Source organism: Octopus bimaculoides, chromosome 29 (genome assembly GCF_046866305.1).
Source record: "Octopus bimaculoides isolate indiv1 chromosome 29, ASM4686630v1, whole genome shotgun sequence".
Classification (NCBI taxonomy): domain Eukaryota; kingdom Metazoa; phylum Mollusca; class Cephalopoda; order Octopoda; family Octopodidae; genus Octopus; species Octopus bimaculoides.
Genome location: NC_142956.1, coordinates 532,931 through 539,871, shown reverse-complemented (window position 1 = coordinate 539,871; position 6,941 = coordinate 532,931). Strand labels below are relative to the sequence as shown.

The following is a 6,941-nucleotide window of genomic DNA, read 5'->3' as shown; positions in this document are numbered from 1 at the left end:
ATGCATATGTCCATATATGCATGTGTGTATATGCATATACATGAATAAAATATATACATGCTAATGTGATGTGCCCCATCCTTTGACTTTGTTCCAGTTTTTGTTGTATTTCTGCTTGTTTTTAGTAAAGATTATTACTCTACCTCTGGTATTTGAGCACTATTTTCTCCACCTTGTTTCATATTTACATGCTTACTCTGCTATGCATATATGTACAACAGAAACAGGAAGAAAGAGTGAGAGAAAGTTGTGGTGAAAGAGTACAGCAGGGGTTGCGACCGTTCCCTGCCGGAGCCTTGTGACGTTTTAGTTGTTTTCCCTTAATAAACATTCACAAGGCCTGATCTAAGAATCAAAACCACAATCCCACGACTACGAGTCTGCTGCCTGAACCACTGGGCAGCCTCCTCCACAGTATGTATGTATACTGAACACACATACACAATGCCCATGCTTTGCAATTTTAAGCATTGGACGGTGGCCCTCTAAAAGCGCCAAGTGTTAAAACACCTGAAAGTTTACAGTCACTCAGCGCTTCGAGAGGGTCGCCTTCACCATGTCAAACTGCAGCCAACCAGGGGACTAGAAAAAGCACTTACATTGGGTGTTTGATAGTGTTTACAACACGCACACAGCTCAAATTCATATTTGAATTTTTTTCCTACGCATGCAATGTTTGGTCACACCAGAAGATGGATTTCACACCATTTTACATAGAGTCATGAATAGAGACGACTCAGTTCGCTTCTGATTTGGTAAATGATGTTAAATAAGCCAGAGAAATGGTGAAACATCGATGACCATCACTCCTGAATGGGACTTGGAATGAGTTGTCTTGCCCATATACGACAAAGATTTTCAAATGACTGAAACAAGTGAAAGAAAATAAAAGGAAAACAAAAATATATATATATACACACACATATACACACATTCACATAAGTGTGCACACCTACATCCAATGTGTTTACCTGGGGATGGAGTGGGGAGGAATAGAAGAATGCCAGCACAGGTAATATATATATAACGAGAGGTGGTGGAGGAAGAGGAGATCAAGCGTATGTGTGTGTACGAACACATATGTATGTGTGTGTGTATATATATATATATATATTTATGCAAACACACACTCATACACAGGAGGGGAGATGGAGTGGGAGGGGCTGAAGGTCAAGTAGAGTTACTGAGGCAGGAAATAATTCTTACTATATACATACACACACACACCAATCTCTAGCATGTGGTTTTGGGGAGATAAGTAGGCTGGAATAGCTCTATACACATGCTGTATATATATATGTTGTACCTATGTGTAAGTGTGTATATATATTATATACATTATATATATATATACATATATATACATATATATATATATATATATATATATATATATATATATACACGCATACATATATATATATATATACACACACGTTCATATATACACACACGTACATATATACACACATACATATATACACACACATACATATACACATAAACATATATATATACACACACACACATACATATACACATAAACATATATATATACACACACACACATACATATATGCACACATATATACACATACATATATATATATATATATATATATATATATATATATATATATATATATATAGTTCAAAAACACAATAACAAAAAAACAAAAAAACAACAAAGTGAGGACGTGATATGGATAGTATTATTGGACGCTCAGGAAAGGAAAGAGAGAGTGTATGACGTTTCGGGCGTAGCCCTTCGTCGGAAAGATGGAAAGTTCGGAGAATGGAAGAACGGAGAAAGAGGAAAATGGTACCGATGCCCACGAGACACACATATATACATATACATACATATTTATACACATACATATATATATATATATATATACACATTATATATATATATATATATATATATATATATATATATATATATACATACATATATACATAAACATACATACACACACATACAGAGAGAGAGAGAAAGGGGTATACTGGTGCAGGCAATGACTCCGAGAGAAATTCAGCAAGGTGGAGCAAAACTGCATGCAGGTATCCTGCTTCCAGATGAGAAGAGGCAGGAAGTCGGGATTCTCGAAATTCAGGGGCAGATGAGCTCTTTCGGCAGATGGGGGCGCTCCCTAAAGATCCCCTCCACTGCCAATGTACTGCCTGAGACCCTCTTTGCCGGAAAAGTTGGCAGGAAAGAAGTTAATGAGAGTCAACAGTCTTACATCCTTCGAATTAGAAAAACTCACTCTGTCTGTGTGTCTGTGTGTCTCATTTGTACAAATCAAATCTGAAAGAGGAAGCACAATCTAAGATGTATATTAAAACCAGGGAAAACCGGTTTATGAGATTACGTTAGACTTCCTGTCCATAAAGGGTTTTGTTGTGTTTCTGCGGCTGTGTGGTAAGACGCTTGCTTCTGAGCCACATGGTTCCTGGATCAGTCCCACTGTGTGGCACCTTGGGCAAGTGTCTTCTACTGGGGCCAACCAAAACCTTGCGAATGGATTTGGTAGACAGAAACTGAAAGAACGCCATATATGTGTGTGTGTGTATACGTATCTGGGTGTCTTTGTGCCTATCACCTCCACCATTGCCTGACAACTGATGTTGGTGTGTTTATGTCCCCCATAACTTAGTGCTTCAGCAAAAGAGACCGATATATGTACTAGGCTTAATAGGTCTTGGGGTCTATTCGCTCGACTAAAACTCTTTAAGGTGGTGCTCCAGCATGGCTGCAGTGAAATGACTAAAACAAATAAAAGAATAAATGTGTGTGTGTGTGTGTGTGTATATATATATATATATATATATATATATATATATATATATATATATATACACACACACATTTTAGGCGCAGGAGTGGCTGTGTGGTAAGTAGCTAGCTTACCAATCTCATGGTCCCGGGTTCAGTGCCTTCATCTTGGGCAAGTGTCTTCTACTATAGCCTCGGGCCGACCAAAGCCTTGTGAGTAGATTTGGTAGACGGAAACTGAAAGAAGCCCGTCGTATATATGTATATATATATATGTATGTGTGTGTGTATGTTTGTATGTGTGTATTTGTCCCCCCAACATCGCTTGAAACCGATGCTGGTGTGTTTATGTCCCCGTAACTTAGCGGTTCGGCAAAAGAGATCGATAGAATAAGTACTAGGCTTCTAAAGAATAAGTCCTGGGGTCGATTTGCTCGCCTAAAAGGCGGTGCTCCAGCATGGCCACAGTCAAAAGACTGAAACAAGTAAAAAGAGTATATATATTTGGGGAAAATTATTGTAGAATGCTATGCAAAGCTCATCCACAGTTATTGGCAACCTGATGTCAACATAATACAGTGGAAATGTTCCTGCTAGTGGACATCAAGAATTCCACAGTTTCTGTTGATTTTATATAATCAAATAAACAATAGGAAATGGAATGAACGACATTCTTTATTGAAAACTCTCTACAACCGTTTCAACTTACTGTTCGGACTTATTCAAACAATCACCTGAGGAGGTGCATTTTACACATTAGATGGATGATGATTACACAACATCGTACTGCAGGTGTAGAAATGTGTAGAAACAATTGTTGGGATTTTGAATAAGTGATGTATTTCTCTATGATTCTTGACGTCCGTGAATATATGTATCATCACTGCCATTTTAATGTCCACTTTTCTATGCTGGCATGGGTCAGACAAGGTTACTGAGACAGAGTTTCTACAGCTGAATGCCCTTCTTGTCACCAACCCTAATGCGTGCACTCGGCATATGTGAAAGAGATATGGCTGCTACTTCTAGCAAAATATAAGGCCATCGTAGAGACGACTCCCGCCATTATCTCATCTGTGGTGAAATATTGTTCGGCTTCAGGTCAGACCTGATTCAGCAGACCTTTCAAGGCAAAGAGTCCATTCGTGACAGACACCTCTTAATGTGTATAGGATTTATTGATGAAATAAGGTATTAGTTGAGGAAGGATTTGGCTGTTGTTTGGAGCGGATCAAACAAGCACGTCGAAGGTCGCCTGCGTGTGTGTGTGTTATTTCTTTACGACCCACAGGGGGCTACACACAGAGGGGACAAACAAGGACAGACAAACGGATTAAATCGATTATATCGACCCCAGTGCGTAACTGGTACTTATTTAATCGACCCCGAAAGGATGAAAGGCAAAGTCGACCTCGGCGGAATTTGAACCCAGAACGTAGCGGGCAGACGAAATACCGCTAAGCATTTCGCCCGGTGTGCTAACGGTTCTGCCAGCTCGCCGCGTGTGTGTGTGTGTGTGTGTGTGTGTGTACAGCTTCATAGGCAGACGTGTGTGTGTGTAGGTATGCAGACGCATATTCAAACGCGGGAAAGTAGGATCCGGCAGGGTCTTTGTGTACACAAACACCTACACGTATACATAGATATATATATATATATAAGTACATACACACACCACATATAAACATATATATATATACAGACATATTCACAGCCACATACACACAAACATATATACATACCCTGTCATGTATATATATATGACTGCAAACGAAATAGAAAAAAAACGTGCTAACACATACATATACATACAAGACATATATATACATATTAATATAGATATATATACACACACATATTTAAATATATATATCTGATTTCCTGTTCTATTTATGAGGATTATATTTAGCTGGCGACAATAAATTAACGTGTGTGTGTATACACACACACATACATACATACATGCATGTATTAAAGCGGGTATTTGGGGTATGTAGAAGCGATTGAAAGGAAGTAGACGTGTATAAACAAGTGCATGTAGAATAATGAAATATAGATGCGTGTATATGTGTGTGTGTGTGTGTACAGAGTATACACGTCAACAACCATGTACATACGTGTATATACATATACATACATATATGTATTGACACCTGTTTATCAGACACACGTACGTGTGTGTGTATATATATATATATATATATATATATATATATATATATATATATATATATACACACATAGATCCAGTCAGGAGTGTGCAACATGTTCCTACTAGTTATACACACCTAGGAGCGTATATGTACCAAAATGAGAATGTATATAGATTACAAACAAGGATATATAAACATACATATATACACACACAGAGACACGACCGTACAGTGTGTGCCATGTCAGGGTGACTGTAAGCGGTGTGTAGCTATGTAGACAGTTCTATACACTCGTTGTGCGTATATACATATGGATCTATGCACGTATACATACACACACACATATATATATATATATATATATACACGTGATCATGTTGAATGCCAAATGTATGTATATATGTGTGTGTGTGTAGATTTATGAAGTTACCTACTCAGGATATCTGTAGGAAGATGTATAGTCTTTTCACATACAACATCCATATATTATATACATATATACATACCTGTTACATAATATATATACATATAAACACAGATCTATAATATATATTATAGATAGTGTGTATATTATGTATATATAAACATTTATGACAAAGATGAATTTATAGACATACAAGGTTATATATATATATATATATATATATATATATATATATATATATATACACACACATAGAGAATGCAATACAGCATCCATCGTGTGTATGTATATGACTGTATATACATTCATGTATAAGAATATATATACGTGTTGTGTAGTCCTTGTTATCACCTGTAAACTACTACAATTTATCAAGGCCTGTATATATGTGTGTATATATATATTATACTAACACACACATGTATATATAGCAATTGCACATAATGATTTATCACAGATCTAGGTTTATATTTATATATATATATATATACACACTAAGTACTACGATCGTATAGTACCATAAATAAAAGACACAACAAAAAGGTATATATACACCAAATATACAGATCCATTATATACACATACATCTATGTTTGTATATATGTATATACATGATGTTTTATATATATATAGACATTATCACAATATTTACAGTAGAGGTCGAATGATTGATGTAATATTCATCCATCATGTATGTATATATATATATATATATACATGTATATATACACATACATACATACCTATGTACATCTAAATATCTTATGTGTATGTGTGGGTGTATATATTCATACACAAACATATATATATATATATATGAAAATATGAATATACATACCTACATGTGTATATATCCACAGGTATTGATGCATCTATATACACACATATATATATATATATATATACAATCACATTAACATCCTATATATATGGATGTGTATGGACATATATATATATATATACACACACAAACATAAATACACTGTCTTTCATTCATATAATGCACTATATACACATATAAACATATATATACGCAGGTATGTATGTATAATTAGTGAAATGATAAGGTGTATAGAATGTCAACACTTACCTGGTGTATAAATGACTCCACGATTTAATTCATCATACATATATACACATATACATACATGTAAATATATGTATGTGTATATATATACGGCGTGCGTGTGTATATATGTGTGTATATATATGTGTATATATACACAGTAGGCTCTGACTGAAGCCGAGATAGGAGATGGAGCGAAAGATGAGAGAAGGGGAGGAAAGGATATGAAGAGAGAGTGGGAGGCAGAGAGAGCGGTGGGAGGTGGTGATTGAATGATAGAGTAATGTAGAAAGAGAGAGGGTGTGAAGAAGCGAGCGTGGGAAAGAAAGAGGGTGTTAAGAAAAGAGAGGGTGTGAAGGAGCGGGATTGAGAAATATAGAGAGGGAAAATGCTGAACGTAAAGGAGCGGTGAGAGGTAGTGATAGAGAGAAAGCGGTGGTGAGAGAAAGGTAAAGAGAAAGAAAGAGAGCGTAGTTGTTGCGTGACGGTGAAAGAGTGAGGGGAGGAGAATTTAGA

The 6,941-nt window shown here is 36.1% G+C and overlaps 1 protein-coding gene across 2 annotated transcripts in view; it reads right to left on the bottom strand.

Annotated features, from left to right (window-relative positions):
* Nucleotides 1-6,621, bottom strand: part of LOC106876523 (dystroglycan 1) — a 68,675-nt gene extending 62,054 nt beyond the window's left edge. Inside the window, exon 1 of one of the 2 annotated variants that reach the window (XM_089345595.1) lies at nt 6,450-6,621. The gene's annotated coding sequence lies outside the window, so the exon portion shown is untranslated. Of the gene's footprint in view, nt 1-599; nt 867-6,449 lie in introns of those variants that run through there. The other variant, XM_089345597.1, reaches the window with a different exon arrangement.
* Between the last annotated feature and the right edge of the window lie 320 nt (nt 6,622-6,941).